General features: G+C 45.6%; 17 pseudogenes; all 17 read left to right on the top strand.

Moving 5' to 3' along the window:
• Positions 1-79: 79 nt before the first annotated feature.
• LOC140084319 (5S ribosomal RNA) lies at positions 80-198 on the top strand (annotated as a pseudogene).
• A 70-nt stretch (positions 199-268) lies between these two features.
• LOC140100292 (5S ribosomal RNA) lies at positions 269-387 on the top strand (annotated as a pseudogene).
• A 448-nt stretch (positions 388-835) lies between these two features.
• Positions 836-954, top strand: LOC140084318 (5S ribosomal RNA; annotated as a pseudogene).
• A 70-nt stretch (positions 955-1,024) lies between these two features.
• On the top strand, positions 1,025-1,143 carry LOC140100290 (5S ribosomal RNA; annotated as a pseudogene).
• A 70-nt stretch (positions 1,144-1,213) lies between these two features.
• LOC140100289 (5S ribosomal RNA) lies at positions 1,214-1,332 on the top strand (annotated as a pseudogene).
• Positions 1,333-1,402: 70 nt separating this feature from the next.
• Positions 1,403-1,521, top strand: LOC140082365 (5S ribosomal RNA; annotated as a pseudogene).
• A 70-nt stretch (positions 1,522-1,591) lies between these two features.
• Positions 1,592-1,710, top strand: LOC140100288 (5S ribosomal RNA; annotated as a pseudogene).
• Positions 1,711-1,780: 70 nt separating this feature from the next.
• On the top strand, positions 1,781-1,899 carry LOC140093340 (5S ribosomal RNA; annotated as a pseudogene).
• Positions 1,900-1,969: 70 nt separating this feature from the next.
• On the top strand, positions 1,970-2,088 carry LOC140093339 (5S ribosomal RNA; annotated as a pseudogene).
• A 70-nt stretch (positions 2,089-2,158) lies between these two features.
• Positions 2,159-2,277, top strand: LOC140092952 (5S ribosomal RNA; annotated as a pseudogene).
• Positions 2,278-2,536: 259 nt separating this feature from the next.
• Positions 2,537-2,655, top strand: LOC140092951 (5S ribosomal RNA; annotated as a pseudogene).
• Positions 2,656-3,103: 448 nt separating this feature from the next.
• Positions 3,104-3,222, top strand: LOC140084317 (5S ribosomal RNA; annotated as a pseudogene).
• Positions 3,223-3,292: 70 nt separating this feature from the next.
• LOC140080661 (5S ribosomal RNA) lies at positions 3,293-3,411 on the top strand (annotated as a pseudogene).
• A 251-nt stretch (positions 3,412-3,662) lies between these two features.
• Positions 3,663-3,781, top strand: LOC140080660 (5S ribosomal RNA; annotated as a pseudogene).
• A 432-nt stretch (positions 3,782-4,213) lies between these two features.
• LOC140083284 (5S ribosomal RNA) lies at positions 4,214-4,332 on the top strand (annotated as a pseudogene).
• Positions 4,333-4,402: 70 nt separating this feature from the next.
• Positions 4,403-4,521, top strand: LOC140097335 (5S ribosomal RNA; annotated as a pseudogene).
• A 70-nt stretch (positions 4,522-4,591) lies between these two features.
• On the top strand, positions 4,592-4,710 carry LOC140080659 (5S ribosomal RNA; annotated as a pseudogene).
• Positions 4,711-17,453: the final 12,743 nt, after the last annotated feature.

Below are 17,453 nucleotides of genomic sequence, written 5' to 3'. Positions count from 1 at the left end.
CCGTTGACCTTTTTGAACCTGAAAATTGTGTTAGTTTCTCTATGAGATAGTAAAAGAAGGTTCAAACTGAACAGCTGCTGTCAACGGCCATTCTAAGCTGAATGTGCCTGCTCTCGTCAGATCGCAGCATCAATGCAGCTTAAGGCTTGGCAAGTACCAGCATGGGAGACTGGCTGGGAATCCCAAGTTCCGTTGACCTTTTTGAACCTGAAAATTGTGTTAGTTTCTCTATGAGATAGTAAAAGAAGGTTCAAATTGAACAGCTGCTGTCAACGGCCATTCTAAGCTGAATGTGCCTGCTCTCGTCAGATCGCAGCAGCAATGCAGCTTAAGGCTTGGCAAGTACCAGCATGGGAGACTGGCTGGGAATCCCAAGTTCCGTTGACCTTTTTGAACCTGAAAATTGTTAGTTTCTCTGTCAAAGATGGTAAAAGAAGGTTCAAATTGAACAGCTGCTGTCAACGGCCATTCTAAGCTGAATGTGCCTGCTCTCGTCAGATCGCAGCAGCAATGCAGCTTAAGGCTTGGCAAGTACTAGCATGGGAGACTGGCTGGGAATCCCAAGTTCTATTGACCTTTTTGAACCTGAAAATTGTGTTAGTTTCTCTATGAGATAGTAAAAGAAGGTTCAAATTGAACAGCTGCTGTCAACGGCCATTCTAAGCTGAATGCGCGTGCTCTTGTCGGATCACAGCAGCGATGCAGCTTAAGGCTTGGCAAGTACCAGCATGGGAGACTGGCTGCGAATCCCAAGTTCCGTTGACCTTTTTGAACCTGAAAATTGTGTTAGTTTCTCTATGAGATAGTAAAAGAAGGTTCAAACTGAACAGCTGCTGTCAACGGCCATTCTAAGCTGAATGTGCCTGCTCTCGTCAGATCGCAGCATCAATGCAGCTTAAGGCTTGGCAAGTACCAGCATGGGAGACTGGCTGGGAATCCCAAGTTCCGTTGACCTTTTTGAACCTGAAAATTGTGTTAGTTTCTCTATGAGATAGTAAAAGAAGGTTCAAATTGAACAGCTGCTGTCAACGGCCATTCTAAGCTGAATGTGCCTGCTCTCGTCAGATCGCAGCAGCAATGCAGCTTAAGGCTTGGCAAGTACCAGCATGGGAGACTGGCTGGGAATCCCAAGTTCCGTTGACCTTTTTGAACCTGAAAATTGTTAGTTTCTCTGTCAAAGATGGTAAAAGAAGGTTCAAATTGAACAGCTGCTGTCAACGGCCATTCTAAGCTGAATGTGCCTGCTCTCGTCAGATCGCAGCAGCAATGCAGCTTAAGGCTTGGCAAGTACCAGCATGGGAGACTGGCTGGGAATCCCAAGTTCCGTTGACCTTTTTGAACCTGAAAATTGTGTTAGTTTCTCTATGAGATAGTAAAAGAAGGTTCAAATTGAACAGCTGCTGTCAACGGCCATTCTAAGCTGAATGTGCCTGCTCTCATCAGATCGCAGCAGCAATGTAGCTTAAGGCTTGGCAAGTACCAGCATGGGAGACTGGCTGGGAATCCCAAGTTCCGTTGACCTTTTTGAACCTGAAAATTGTGTTAGTTTCTCTATGAGATAGTAAAAGAAGGTTCAAATTGAACAGCTGCTGTCAACGGCCATTCTAAGCTGAATGTGCCTGCTCTCGTCAGATCGCAGCAGCAATGCAGCTTAAGGCTTGGCAAGTACCAGCATGGGAGACTGGCTGGGAATCCCAAGTTCCGTTGACCTTTTTGAACCTGAAAATTGTTAGTTTCTCTGTCAAAGATGGTAAAAGAAGGTTCAAATTGAACAGCTGCTGTCAACGGCCATTCTAAGCTGAATGTGCCTGCTCTCGTCAGATCGCAACAGCAATGTAGCTTAAGGCTTGGCAAGTACCAGCATGGGAGACTGGCTGGGAATCCCAAGTTCCGTTGACCTTTTTGAACCTGAAAATTGTTAGTTTCTCTGTCAAAGATGGTAAAAGAAGGTTCAAATTGAACAGCTGCTGTCAACGGCCATTCTAAGCTGAATGTGCCTGCTCTCGTCAGATCGCAACAGCAATGTAGCTTAAGGCTTGGCAAGTACCAGCATGGGAGACTGGCTGGGAATCCCAAGTTCCGTTGACCTTTTTGAACCTGAAAATTGTGTTAGTTTCTCTATGAGATAGTAAAAGAAGGTTCAAATTGAACAGCTGCTGTCAACGGCCATTCTAAGCTGAATGTGCCTGCTCTCGTCAGATCGCAGCAGCAATGCAGCTTAAGGCTTGGCAAGTAACAGCATGGGAGACTGGCTGGGAATCCCAAGTTCTGTTGACCTTTTTGAACCTGAAAATTGTGTTAGTTTCTCTATGAGATAGTAAAAGAAGGTTCAAATTGAACAGCTGCTGTCAACGGCCATTCTAAGCTGAATGTGCCTGCTCTCGTCAGATCGCAGCAGCATTGCAGCTTAAGGCTTGGCAAGTACCAGCATGGGAGACTGGCTGGGAATCCCAAGTTCTATTGACCTTTTTGAACCTGAAAATTGTGTTAGTTTCTCTATGAGATAGTAAAAGAAGGTTCAAATTGAACAGCTGCTGTCAACGGCCATTCTAAGCTGAATGTGCCTGCTCTCGTCAGATCGCAGCAGCAATGCAGCTTAAGGCTTGGCAAGTAACAGCATGGGAGACTGGCTGGGAATCCCAAGTTCTGTTGACCTTTTTGAACCTGAAAATTGTGTTAGTTTCTCTATGAGATAGTAAAAGAAGGTTCAAATTGAACAGCTGCTGTCAACGGCCATTCTAAGCTGAATGTGCCTGCTCTCGTCAGATCGCAGCAGCATTGCAGCTTAAGGCTTGGCAAGTACCAGCATGGGAGACTGGCTGGGAATCCCAAGTTCTATTGACCTTTTTGAACCTGAAAATTGTGTTAGTTTCTCTATGAGATAGTAAAAGAAGGTTCAAATTGAACAGCTGCTGTCAACGGCCATTCTAAGCTGAATGCGCGTGCTCTTGTCGGATCACAGCAGCGATGCAGCTTAAGGCTTGGCAAGTACCAGCATGGGAGACTGGCTTCGAATCCCAAGTTCCGTTGACCTTTTTGAACCTGAAAATTGTGTTAGTTTCTCTATGAGATAGTAAAAGAAGGTTCAAACTGAACAGCTGCTGTCAACGGCCATTCTAAGCTGAATGTGCCTGCTCTCGTCAGATCGCAGCATCAATGCAGCTTAAGGCTTGGCAAGTACCAGCATGGGAGACTGGCTGGGAATCCCAAGTTCCGTTGACCTTTTTGAACCTGAAAATTGTGTTAGTTTCTCTATGAGATAGTAAAAGAAGGTTCAAATTGAACAGCTGCTGTCAACGGCCATTCTAAGCTGAATGTGCCTGCTCTCGTCAGATCGCAGCAGCAATGCAGCTTAAGGCTTGGCAAGTACCAGCATGGGAGACTGGCTGGGAATCCCAAGTTCTGTTGACCTTTTTGAACCTGAAAATTGTGTTAGTTTCTCTATGAGATAGTAAAAGAAGGTTCAAATTGAACAGCTGCTGTCAACGGCCATTCTAAGCTGAATGTGCCTGCTCTCATCAGATCGCAGCAGCTTAAGGCTTGGCAAGTACCAGCATGGGAGACTGGCTGGGAATCCCAAGTTCCGTTGACCTTTTTGAACCTGAAAATTGTGTTAGTTTCTCTATGAGATAGTAAAAGAAGGTTCAAACTGAACAGCTGCTGTCAACGGCCATTCTAAGCTGAATGTGCCTGCTCTCGTCAGATCGCAGCAGCAATGCAGCTTAAGGCTTGGCAAGTACCAGCATGGGAGACTGGCTGGGAATCCCAAGTTCTGTTGACCTTTTTGAACCTGAAAATTGTGTTAGTTTCTCTATGAGATAGTAAAAGAAGGTTCAAATTGAACAGCTGCTGTCAACAGCCATTCTAAGCTGAATGTGCCTGCTCTCGTCAGATCGCAGCAGCTTAAGGCTTGGCAAGTACCAGCATGGGAGACTGGCTGGGAATCCCAAGTTCCGTTGACCTTTTTGAACCTGAAAATTGTGTTAGTTTCTCTATGAGATAGTAAAAGAAGGTTCAAATTGAACAGCTGCTGTCAACAGCCATTCTAAGCTGAATGTGCCTGCTCTCGTCAGATCGCAGCAGCTTAAGGCTTGGCAAGTACCAGCATGGGAGACTGGCTGGGAATCCCAAGTTCCGTTGACCTTTTTGAACCTGAAAATTGTGTTAGTTTCTCTATGAGATAGTAAAAGAAGGTTCAAATTGAACAGCTGCTGTCAACGGCTATTCTAAGCTGAATGTGCCTGCTCTCGTCAGATCGCAGTAGCAATGCAGCTTAAGGCTTGGCAAGTACCAGCATGGGAGACTGGCTGGGAATCCCAAGTTCCGTTGACCTTTTTGAACCTGAAAATTGTGTTAGTTTCTCTATGGGATAGTAAAAGAAGGTTCAAATTGAACAGCTGCTGTCAACGGCCATTCTAAGCTGAATGTGCCTGCTCTCGTCAGATCGCAGCAGCAATGCAGCTTAAGGCTTGGCAAGTACCAGCATGGGAGACTGGCTGTAAATCCCAAGTTCTGTTGACCTTTTTGAATCTGAAAATTGTGTTAGTTTTTCTATGAGATAGTAAAAGAAAGTTCAAATTGAACAGCTGCTGTCAACGGCCATTCTAAGCTGAATGTGCCTGCTCTCGTCAGATCGCAGCAGCAATGCAGCTTAAGGCTTGGCAAGTACCAGCATGGGAGACTGGCTGGGAATCCCAAGTTCTGTTGACCTTTTTGAACCTGAAAATTGTGTTAGTTTCTCTATGAGATAGTAAAAGAAGGTTCAAATTGAACAGCTGCTGTCAACGGCCATTCTAAGCTGAATGTGCCTGCTCTCGTCAGATCGCAGCAACAATGCAGCTTAAGGCTTGGCAAGTACAAGCATGGGAGACTGGCTGGGAATCCCAAGTTCCGTTGACCCTTTTGAACCTGAAAATTGTTAGTTTCTCTGTCAAAGATGGTAAAAGAAGGTTCAAATTGAACAGCTGCTGTCAACGGCCATTCTAAGCTGAATGTGCCTGCTCTCGTCAGATCGCAGCAGCAATGCAGCTTAAGGCTTGGCAAGTACCAGCATGGGAGACTGGCTGGGAATCCCAAGTTCCGTTGACCTTTTTGAACCTGAAAATTGTGTTAGTTTCTCTATGAGATAGTAAAAGAAGGTTCAAATTGAACAGCTGCTGTCAACGGCCATTCTAAGCTGAATGTGCCTGCTCTCATCAGATCGCAGCAGCAATGTAGCTTAAGGCTTGGCAAGTACCAGCATGGGAGACTGGCTGGGAATCCCAAGTTCCGTTGACCTTTTTGAACCTGAAAATTGTGTTAGTTTCTCTATGAGATAGTAAAAGAAGGTTCAAATTGAACAGCTGCTGTCAACGGCCATTCTAAGCTGAATGTGCCTGCTCTCGTCAGATCGCAGCAGCAATACAGCTTAAGGCTTGGCAAGTACCAGCATGGGAGACTGGCTGGGAATCCCAAGTTCCGTTGACCTTTTTGAACCTGAAAATTGTTAGTTTCTCTGTCAAAGATGGTAAAAGAAGGTTCAAATTGAACAGCTGCTGTCAACGGCCATTCTAAGCTGAATGTGCCTGCTCTCGTCAGATCGCAACAGCAATGTAGCTTAAGGCTTGGCAAGTACCAGCATGGGAGACTGGCTGGGAATCCCAAGTTCCGTTGACCTTTTTGAACCTGAAAATTGTGTTAGTTTCTCTATGAGATAGTAAAAGAAGGTTCAAATTGAACAGCTGCTGTCAACGGCCATTCTAAGCTGAATGTGCCTGCTCTCGTCAGATCGCAGCAGCAATGCAGCTTAAGGCTTGGCAAGTAACAGCATGGGAGACTGGCTGGGAATCTCAAGTTCTGTTGACCTTTTTGAACCTGAAAATTGTGTTAGTTTCTCTATGAGATAGTAAAAGAAGGTTCAAATTGAACAGCTGCTGTCAACGGCCATTCTAAGCTGAATGTGCCTGCTCTCGTCAGATCGCAGCAGCATTGCAGCTTAAGGCTTGGCAAGTACCAGCATGGGAGACTGGCTGGGAATCCCAAGTTCTATTGACCTTTTTGAACCTGAAAATTGTGTTAGTTTCTCTATGAGATAGTAAAAGAAGGTTCAAATTGAACAGCTGCTGTCAACGGCCATTCTAAGCTGAATGCGCGTGCTCTTGTCGGATCACAGCAGCGATGCAGCTTAAGGCTTGGCAAGTACCAGCATGGGAGACTGGCTGCGAATCCCAAGTTCCGTTGACCTTTTTGAACCTGAAAATTGTGTTAGTTTCTCTATGAGATAGTAAAAGAAGGTTCAAACTGAACAGCTGCTGTCAACGGCCATTCTAAGCTGAATGTGCCTGCTCTCGTCAGATCGCAGCATCAATGCAGCTTAAGGCTTGGCAAGTACCAGCATGGGAGACTGGCTGGGAATCCCAAGTTCCGTTGACCTTTTTGAACCTGAAAATTGTGTTAGTTTCTCTATGAGATAGTAAAAGAAGGTTCAAATTGAACAGCTGCTGTCAACGGCCATTCTAAGCTGAATGTGCCTGCTCTCGTCAGATCGCAGCAGCAATGCAGCTTAAGGCTTGGCAAGTACCAGCATGGGAGACTGGCTGGGAATCCCAAGTTCCGTTGACCTTTTTGAACCTGAAAATTGTTAGTTTCTCTGTCAAAGATGGTAAAAGAAGGTTCAAATTGAACAGCTGCTGTCAACGGCCATTCTAAGCTGAATGTGCCTGCTCTCGTCAGATCGCAGCAGCAATGCAGCTTAAGGCTTGGCAAGTACCAGCATGGGAGACTGGCTGGGAATCCCAAGTTCCGTTGACCTTTTTGAACCTGAAAATTGTGTTAGTTTCTCTATGAGATAGTAAAAGAAGGTTCAAATTGAACAGCTGCTGTCAACGGCCATTCTAAGCTGAATGTGCCTGCTCTCATCAGATCGCAGCAGCAATGTAGCTTAAGGCTTGGCAAGTACCAGCATGGGAGACTGGCTGGGAATCCCAAGTTCCGTTGACCTTTTTGAACCTGAAAATTGTGTTAGTTTCTCTATGAGATAGTAAAAGAAGGTTCAAATTGAACAGCTGCTGTCAACGGCCATTCTAAGCTGAATGTGCCTGCTCTCGTCAGATCGCAGCAGCATTGCAGCTTAAGGCTTGGCAAGTACCAGCATGGGAGACTGGCTGGGAATCCCAAGTTCTATTGCCCTTTTTGAACCTGAAAATTGTGTTAGTTTCTCTATGAGATAGTAAAAGAAGGTTCAAATTGAACAGCTGCTGTCAACGGCCATTCTAAGCTGAATGCGCGTGCTCTTGTCGGATCACAGCAGCGATGCAGCTTAAGGCTTGGCAAGTACCAGCATGGGAGACTGGCTGCGAATCCCAAGTTCCGTTGACCTTTTTGAACCTGAAAATTGTGTTAGTTTCTCTATGAGATAGTAAAAGAAGGTTCAAACTGAACAGCTGCTGTCAACGGCCATTCTAAGCTGAATGTGCCTGCTCTCGTCAGATCGCTGCATCAATGCAGCTTAAGGCTTGGCAAGTACCAGCATGGGAGACTGGCTGGGAATCCCAAGTTCCGTTGACCTTTTTGAACCTGAAAATTGTGTTAGTTTCTCTATGAGATAGTAAAAGAAGGTTCAAATTGAACAGCTGCTGTCAACGGCCATTCTAAGCTGAATGTGCCTGCTCTCGTCAGATCGCAGCAGCAATGCAGCTTAAGGCTTGGCAAGTACCAGCACGGGAGACTGGCTGGGAATCCCAAGTTCCGTTGACCTTTTTGAACCTGAAAATTGTGTTAGTTTCTCTATGAGATAGTAAAAGAAAGTAGAAATTAGGCAGCTGCTGTCAACGGCCATTCTAAGCTGAATGTGCCTGCTCTCGTCAGATCGCAGCAGCAATGCAGCTTAAGGCTTGGCAAGTACCAGCATGGGAGACTGGCTGGGAATCCCAAGTTCTGTTGACCTTTTTGAACCTGAAAATTGTGTTAGTTTCTCTATGAGATAGTAAAAGAAGGTTCAAATTGAACAGCTGCTGTCAACGGCCATTCTAAGCTGAATGTGCCTGCTCTCATCAGATCGCAGCAGCTTAAGGCTTGGCAAGTACCAGCATGGGAGACTGGCTGGGAATCCCAAGTTCCGTTGACCTTTTTGAACCTGAAAATTGTGTTAGTTTCTCTATGAGATAGTAAAAGAAGGTTCAAACTGAACAGCTGCTGTCAACGGCCATTCTAAGCTGAATGTGCCTGCTCTCGTCAGATCGCAGCAGCAATGCAGCTTAAGGCTTGGCAAGTACCAGCATGGGAGACTGGCTGGGAATCCCAAGTTCCGTTGACCTTTTTGAACCTGAAAATTGTGTTAGTTTCTCTATGAGATAGTAAAAGAAGGTTCAAATTGAACAGCTGCTGTCAACAGCCATTCTAGGCTGAATGTGCCTGCTCTCGTCAGATCGCAGCAGCTTAAGGCTTGGCAAGTACCAGCATGGGAGACTGGCTGGGAATCCCAAGTTCCGTTGACCTTTTTGAACCTGAAAATTGTGTTAGTTTCTCTATGAGATAGTAAAAGAAGGTTCAAATTGAACAGCTGCTGTCAACGGCCATTCTAAGCTGAATGTGCCTGCTCTCGTCAGATCGCAGCAGCAATGCAGCTTAAGGCTTGGCAAGTACCAGCATGGGAGACTGGCTGGGAATCCCAAGTTCCGTTGACCTTTTTGAACCTGAAAATTGTGTTAGTTTCTCTATGAGATAGTAAAAGAAAGTAGAAATTAGGCAGCTGCTGTCAACGGCCATTCTAAGCTGAATGTGCCTGCTCTCGTCAGATCGCAGCAGCAATGCAGCTTAAGGCTTGGCAAGTACCAGCATGGGAGACTGGCTGGGAATCCCAAGTTCTGTTGACCTTTTTGAACCTGAAAATTGTGTTAGTTTCTCTATGAGATAGTAAAAGAAGGTTCAAATTGAACAGCTGCTGTCAACGGCCATTCTAAGCTGAATGTGCCTGCTCTCATCAGATCGCAGCAGCTTAAGGCTTGGCAAGTACCAGCATGGGAGACTGGCTGGGAATCCCAAGTTCTATTGACCTTTTTGAACCTGAAAATTGTGTTAGTTTCTCTATGAGATAGTAAAAGAAGGTTCAAATTGAACAGCTGCTGTCAACGGCCATTCTAAGCTGAATGCGCGTGCTCTTGTCGGATCACAGCAGCGATGCAGCTTAAGGCTTGGCAAGTACCAGCATGGGAGACTGGCTGCGAATCCCAAGTTCCGTTGACCTTTTTGAACCTGAAAATTGTGTTAGTTTCTCTATGAGATAGTAAAAGAAGGTTCAAACTGAACAGCTGCTGTCAACGGCCATTCTAAGCTGAATGTGCCTGCTCTCGTCAGATCGCAGCATCAATGCAGCTTAAGGCTTGGCAAGTACCAGCATGGGAGACTGGCTGGGAATCCCAAGTTCCGTTGACCTTTTTGAACCTGAAAATTGTGTTAGTTTCTCTATGAGATAGTAAAAGAAGGTTCAAATTGAACGGCTGCTGTCAACGGCCATTCTAAGCTGAATGTGCCTGCTCTCGTCAGATCGCAGCAGCAATGCAGCTTAAGGCTTGGCAAGTACCAGCATGGGAGACTGGCTGGGAATCCCAAGTTCCGTTGACCTTTTTGAACCTGAAAATTGTTAGTTTCTCTGTCAAAGATGGTAAAAGAAGGTTCAAATTGAACAGCTGCTGTCAACGGCCATTCTAAGCTGAATGTGCCTGCTCTCGTCAGATCGCAGCAGCAATGCAGCTTAAGGCTTGGCAAGTACCAGCATGGGAGACTGGCTGGGAATCCCAACTTCCGTTGACCTTTTTGAACCTGAAATTTGTGTTAGTTTCTCTATGAGATAGTAAAAGAAGGTTCAAATTGAACAGCTGCTGTCAACGGCCATTCTAAGCTGAATGTGCCTGCTCTCATCAGATCGCAGCAGCAATGTAGCTTAAGGCTTGGCAAGTACCAGCATGGGAGACTGGCTGGGAATCCCAAGTTCCGTTGACCTTTTTGAACCTGAAAATTGTGTTAGTTTCTCTATGAGATAGTAAAAGAAGGTTCAAATTGAACAGCTGCTGTCAACGGCCATTCTAAGCTGAATGTGCCTGCTCTCGTCAGATCGCAGCAGCAATGCAGCTTAAGGCTTGGCAAGTACCAGCATGGGAGACTGGCTGGGAATCCCAAGTTCCGTTGACCTTTTTGAACCTGAAAATTGTTAGTTTCTCTGTCAAAGATGGTAAAAGAAGGTTCAAATTGAACAGCTGCTGTCAACGGCCATTCTAAGCTGAATGTGCCTGCTCTCGTCAGATCGCAACAGCAATGTAGCTTAAGGCTTGGCAAGTACCAGCATGGGAGACTGGCTGGGAATCCCAAGTTCCGTTGACCTTTTTGAACCTGAAAATTGTGTTAGTTTCTCTATGAGATAGTAAAAGAAGGTTCAAACTGAACAGCTGCTGTCAACGGCCATTCTAAGCTGAATGTGCCTGCTCTCGTCAGATCGCAGCAGCAATGCAGCTTAAGGCTTGGCAAGTACCAGCATGGGAGACTGGCTGGGAATTCCAAGTTCTGTTGACCTTTTTGAACCTGAAAATTGTGTTAGTTTCTCTATGAGATAGTAAAAGAAGGTTCAAATTGAACAGCTGCTGTCAACGGCCATTCTAAGCTGAATGTGCCTGCTCTCGTCAGATCGCAGCAGCAATGCAGCTTAAGGCTTGGCAAGTAACAGCATGGGAGACTGGCTGGGAATCCCAAGTTCCGTTGACCTTTTTGAACCTGAAAATTGTGTTAGTTTCTCTATGAGATAGTAAAAGAAGGTTCAAATTGAACAGCTGCTGTCAACGGCCATTCTAAGCTGAATGTGCCTGCTCTCATCAGATCGCAGCAGCAATGTAGCTTAAGGCTTGGCAAGTACCAGCATGGGAGACTGGCTGGGAATCCCAAGTTCCGTTGACCTTTTTGAACCTGAAAATTGTGTTAGTTTCTCTATGAGATAGTAAAAGAAGGTTCAAATTGAACAGCTGCTGTCAACGGCCATTCTAAGCTGAATGTGCCTGCTCTCGTCAGATCGCAGCAGCAATGCAGCTTAAGGCTTGGCAAGTACCAGCATGGGAGACTGGCTGGGAATCCCAAGTTCCGTTGACCTTTTTGAACCTGAAAATTGTTAGTTTCTCTGTCAAAGATGGTAAAAGAAGGTTCAAATTGAACAGCTGCTGTCAACGGCCATTCTAAGCTGAATGTGCCTGCTCTCGTCAGATCGCAACAGCAATGTAGCTTAAGGCTTGGCAAGTACCAGCATGGGAGACTGGCTGCGAATCCCAAGTTCCGTTGACCTTTTTGAACCTGAAAATTGTGTTAGTTTCTCTATGAGATAGTAAAAGAAGGTTCAAACTGAACAGCTGCTGTCAACGGCCATTCTAAGCTGAATGTGCCTGCTCTCGTCAGATCGCAGCATCAATGCAGCTTAAGGCTTGGCAAGTACCAGCATGGGAGACTGGCTGGGAATCCCAAGTTCCGTTGACCTTTTTGAACCTGAAAATTGTGTTAGTTTCTCTATGAGATAGTAAAAGAAGGTTCAAATTGAACAGCTGCTTTCAACGGCCATTCTAAGCTTAATGTGCCTGCTCTCATCAGATCGCAGCAGCAATGCAGCTTAAGGCTTGGAAAATACCAGCATGGGAGACTGGCTGGGAATCCCAAGTTCCGTTGACCTTGTTGAACCTGAAAATTGTTAGTTTCTCTGTCAAAGATGGTAAAAGAAGGTTCAAATTGAACAGCTGCTGTCAACGGCCATTCTAAGCTGAATGTGCCTGCTCTCGTCAGATCGCAGCAGCAATGCAGCTTAAGGCTTGGCAAGTACCAGCATGGGAGACTGGCTGGGAATCCCAAGTTCCGTTGACCTTTTTGAACCTGAAAATTGTTAGTTTCTCTGTCAAAGATGGTAAAAGAAGGTTCAAATTGAACAGCTGTTGTCAACGGCCATTCTAAGCTGAATGTGCCTGCTCTCGTCAGATCGCAACAACAATGTAGCTTAAGGCTTGGCAAGTACCAGCATGGGAGACTGGCTGGGAATCCCAAGTTCCGTTGACCTTTTTGAACCTGAAAATTGTGTTAGTTTCTCTATGAGATAGTAAAAGAAGGTTCAAACTGAACAGCTGCTGTCAACGGCCATTCTAAGCTGAATGTGCCTGCTCTCGTCAGATCGCAGCAGCAATGCAGCTTAAGGCTTGGCAAGTACCAGCATGGGAGACTGGCTGGGAATCCCAAGTTCCGTTGACCTTTTTGAACCTGAAAATTGTGTTAGTTTCTCTATGAGATAGTAAAAGAAGGTTCAAATTGAACAGCTGCTGTCAACGGCCATTCTAAGCTGAATGTGCCTGCTCTCATCAGATCGCAGCAGCAATGTAGCTTAAGGCTTGGCAAGTACCAGCATGGGAGACTGGCTGGGAATCCCAAGTTCCGTTGACCTTTTTGAACCTGAAAATTGTGTTAGTTTCTCTATGAGATAGTAAAAGAAGGTTCAAATTGAACAGCTGCTGTCAACGGCCATTCTAAGCTGAATGTGCCTGCTCTCGTCAGATCGCAGCAGCAATGCAGCTTAAGGCTTGGCAAGTACCAGCATGGGAGACTGGCTGGGAATCCCAAGTTCCGTTGACCTTTTTGAACCTGAAAATTGTTAGTTTCTCTGTCAAAGATGGTAAAAGAAGGTTCAAATTGAACAGCTGCTGTCAACGGCCATTCTAAGCTGAATGTGCCTGCTCTCGTCAGATCGCAACAGCAATGTAGCTTAAGGCTTGGCAAGTACCAGCATGGGAGACTGGCTGGGAATCCCAAGTTCCGTTGACCTTTTTGAACCTGAAAATTGTGTTAGTTTCTCTATGAGATAGTAAAAGAAGGTTCAAATTGAACAGCTGCTGTCAACGGCCATTCTAAGCTGAATGTGCCTGCTCTCGTCAGATCGCAGCAGCAATGCAGCTTAAGGCTTGGCAAGTAACAGCATGGGAGACTGGCTGGGAATCCCAAGTTCTGTTGACCTTTTTGAACCTGAAAATTGTGTTAGTTTCTCTATGAGATAGTAAAAGAAGGTTCAAATTGAACAGCTGCTGTCAACGGCCATTCTAAGCTGAATGTGCCTGCTCTCGTCATATCGCAGCAGCATTGCAGCTTAAGGCTTGGCAAGTACCAGCATGGGAGACTGGCTGGGAATCCCAAGTTCTATTGACCTTTTTGAACCTGAAAATTGTGTTAGTTTCTCTATGAGATAGTAAAAGAAGGTTCAAATTGAACAGCTGCTGTCAACGGCCATTCTAAGCTGAATGCGCGTGCTCTTGTCGGATCACAGCAGCGATGCAGCTTAAGGCTTGGCAAGTACCAGCATGGGAGACTGGCTGCGAATCCCAAGTTCCGTTGACCTTTTTGAACCTGAAAATTGTGTTAGTTTCTCTATGAGATAGTAAAAGAAGGTTCAAACTGAACAGCTGCTGTCAACGGCCATTCTAAGCTGAATGTGCCTGCTCTCGTCAGATCGCAGCATCAATGCAGCTTAAGGCTTGGCAAGTACCAGCATGGGAGACTGGCTGGGAATCCCAAGTTCCGTTGACCTTTTTGAACCTGAAAATTGTGTTAGTTTCTCTATGAGATAGTAAAAGAAGGTTCAAATTGAACAGCTGCTGTCAACGGCCATTCTAAGCTGAATGTGCCTGCTCTCGTCAGATCGCAGCAGCAATGCAGCTTAAGGCTTGGCAAGTAACAGCATGGGAGACTGGCTGGGAATCCCAAGTTCTGTTGACCTTTTTGAACCTGAAAATTGTGTTAGTTTCTCTATGAGATAGTAAAAGAAGGTTCAAATTGAACAGCTGCTGTCAACGGCCATTCTAAGCTGAATGTGCCTGCTCTCGTCAGATCGCAGCAGCATTGCAGCTTAAGGCTTGGCAAGTACCAGCATGGGAGACTGGCTGGGAATCCCAAGTTCTATTGACCTTTTTGAACCTGAAAATTGTGTTAGTTTCTCTATGAGATAGTAAAAGAAGGTTCAAATTGAACAGCTGCTGTCAACGGCCATTCTAAGCTGAATGCGCGTGCTCTTGTCGGATCACAGCAGCGATGCAGCTTAAGGCTTGGCAAGTACCAGCATGGGAGACTGGCTGCGAATCCCAAGTTCCGTTGACCTTTTTGAACCTGAAAATTGTGTTAGTTTCTCTATGAGATAGTAAAAGAAGGTTCAAACTGAACAGCTGCTGTCAACGGCCATTCTAAGCTGAATGTGCCTGCTCTCGTCAGATCGCAGCATCAATGCAGCTTAAGGCTTGGCAAGTACCAGCATGGGAGACTGGCTGGGAATCCCAAGTTCCGTTGACCTTTTTGAACCTGAAAATTGTGTTAGTTTCTCTATGAGATAGTAAAAGAAGGTTCAAATTGAACAGCTGCTGTCAACGGCCATTCTAAGCTGAATGTGCCTGCTCTCGTCAGATCGCAGCAGCAATGCAGCTTAAGGCTTGGCAAGTAACAGCATGGGAGACTGGCTGGGAATCCCAAGTTCTGTTGACCTTTTTGAACCTGAAAATTGTGTTAGTTTCTCTATGAGATAGTAAAAGAAGGTTCAAATTGAACAGCTGCTGTCAACGGCCATTCTAAGCTGAATGTGCCTGCTCTCGTCAGATCGCAGCAGCATTGCAGCTTAAGGCTTGGCAAGTACCAGCATGGGAGACTGGCTGGGAATCCCAAGTTCTATTGACCTTTTTGAACCTGAAAATTGTGTTAGTTTCTCTATGAGATAGTAAAAGAAGGTTCAAATTGAACAGCTGCTGTCAACGGCCATTCTAAGCTGAATGCGCGTGCTCTTGTCGGATCACAGCAGCGATGCAGCTTAAGGCTTGGCAAGTACCAGCATGGGAGACTGGCTGCGAATCCCAAGTTCCGTTGACCTTTTTGAACCTGAAAATTGTGTTAGTTTCTCTATGAGATAGTAAAAGAAGGTTCAAACTGAACAGCTGCTGTCAACGGCCATTCTAAGCTGAATGTGCCTGCTCTCGTCAGATCGCAGCATCAATGCAGCTTAAGGCTTGGCAAGTACCAGCATGGGAGACTGGCTGGGAATCCCAAGTTCCGTTGACCTTTTTGAACCTGAAAATTGTGTTAGTTTCTCTATGAGATAGTAAAAGAAGGTTCAAATTGAACAGCTGCTGTCAACGGCCATTCTAAGCTGAATGTGCCTGCTCTCGTCAGATCGCAGCAGCAATGCAGCTTAAGGCTTGGCAAGTACCAGCATGGGAGACTGGCTGGGAATCCCAAGTTCCGTTGACCTTTTTGAACCTGAAAATTGTTAGTTTCTCTGTCAAAGATGGTAAAAGAAGGTTCAAATTGAACAGCTGCTGTCAACGGCCATTCTAAGCTGAATGTGCCTGCTCTCGTCAGATCGCAGCAGCAATGCAGCTTAAGGCTTGGCAAGTACCAGCATGGGAGACTGGCTGGGAATCCCAACTTCCGTTGACCTTTTTGAACCTGAAATTTGTGTTAGTTTCTCTATGAGATAGTAAAAGAAGGTTCAAATTGAACAGCTGCTGTCAACGGCCATTCTAAGCTGAATGTGCCTGCTCTCATCAGATCGCAGCAGCAATGTAGCTTAAGGCTTGGCAAGTACCAGCATGGGAGACTGGCTGGGAATCCCAAGTTCCGTTGACCTTTTTGAACCTGAAAATTGTGTTAGTTTCTCTATGAGATAGTAAAAGAAGGTTCAAATTGAACAGCTGCTGTCATCGGCCATTCTAAGCTGAATGTGCCTGCTCTCGTCAGATCGCAGCAGCAATGCAGCTTAAGGCTTGGCAAGTACCAGCATGGGAGACTGGCTGGGAATCCCATGTTCCGTTGACCTTTTTGAACCTGAAAATTGTTAGTTTCTCTGTCAAAGATGGTAAAAGAAGGTTCAAATTGAACAGCTGCTGTCAACGGCCATTCTAAGCTGAATGTGCCTGCTCTCGTCAGATCGCAACAGCAATGTAGCTTAAGGCTTGGCAAGTACCAGCATGGGAGACTGGCTGGGAATCCCAAGTTCCGTTGACCTTTTTGAACCTGAAAATTGTGTTAGTTTCTCTATGAGATAGTAAAAGAAGGTTCAAACTGAACAGCTGCTGTCAACGGCCATTCTAAGCTGAATGTGCCTGCTCTCGTCAGATCGCAGCAGCAATGCAGCTTAAGGCTTGGCAAGTACCAGCATGGGAGACTGGCTGGGAATCCCAAGTTCCGTTGACCTTTTTGAACCTGAAAATTGTGTTAGTTTCTCTATGAGATAGTAAAAGAAGGTTCAAATTGAACAGCTGCTGTCAACGGCCATTCTAAGCTGAATGTGCCTGCTCTCGTCAGATCGCAGCAGCAATGCAGCTTAAGGCTTGGCAAGTAACAGCATGGGAGACTGGCTGGGAATCCCAAGTTCCGTTGACCTTTTTGAACCTGAAAATTGTGTTAGTTTCTCTATGAGATAGTAAAAGAAGGTTCAAATTGAACAGCTGCTGTCAACGGCCATTCTAAGCTGAATGTGCCTGCTCTCATCAGATCGCAGCAGCAATGTAGCTTAAGGCTTGGCAAGTACCAGCATGGGAGACTGGCTGGGAATCCCAAGTTCCGTTGACCTTTTTGAACCTGAAAATTGTGTTAGTTTCTCTATGAGATAGTAAAAGAAGGTTCAAATTGAACAGCTGCTGTCAACGGCCATTCTAAGCTGAATGTGCCTGCTCTCGTCAGATCGCAGCAGCAATGCAGCTTAAGGCTTGGCAAGTACCAGCATGGGAGACTGGCTGGGAATCCCAAGTTCCGTTGACCTTTTTGAACCTGAAAATTGTTAGTTTCTCTGTCAAAGATGGTAAAAGAAGGTTCAAATTGAACAGCTGCTGTCAACGGCCATTCTAAGCTGAATGTGCCTGCTCTCGTCAGATCGCAACAGCAATGTAGCTTAAGGCTTGGCAAGTACCAGCATGGGAGACTGGCTGGGAATCCCAAGTTCCGTTGACCTTTTTGAACCTGAAAATTGTGTTAGTTTCTCTATGAGATAGTAAAAGAAGGTTCAAATTGAACAGCTGCTGTCAACGGCCATTCTAAGCTGAATGTGCCTGCTCTCGTCAGATCGCAGCAGCAATGCAGCTTAAGGCTTGGCAAGTAACAGCATGGGAGACTGGCTGGGAATCCCAAGTTCTGTTGACCTTTTTGAACCTGAAAATTGTGTTAGTTTCTCTATGAGATAGTAAAAGAAGGTTCAAATTGAACAGCTGCTGTCAACGGCCATTCTAAGCTGAATGTGCCTGCTCTCGTCAGATCGCAGCAGCATTGCAGCTTAAGGCTTGGCAAGTACCAGCATGGGAGACTGGCTGGGAATCCCAAGTTCTATTGACCTTTTTGAACCTGAAAATTGTGTTAGTTTCTCTATGAGATAGTAAAAGAAGGTTCAAATTGAACAGCTGCTGTCAACGGCCATTCTAAGCTGAATGCGCGTGCTC

This window comes from Engystomops pustulosus, chromosome 9 (assembly GCF_040894005.1).
Source record: "Engystomops pustulosus chromosome 9, aEngPut4.maternal, whole genome shotgun sequence".
Classification (NCBI taxonomy): Eukaryota; Metazoa; Chordata; class Amphibia; order Anura; family Leptodactylidae; genus Engystomops; species Engystomops pustulosus.
Note: the sequence above shows the minus strand (reverse complement) of the source record. Positions and strands in the feature narration are given on the sequence as shown.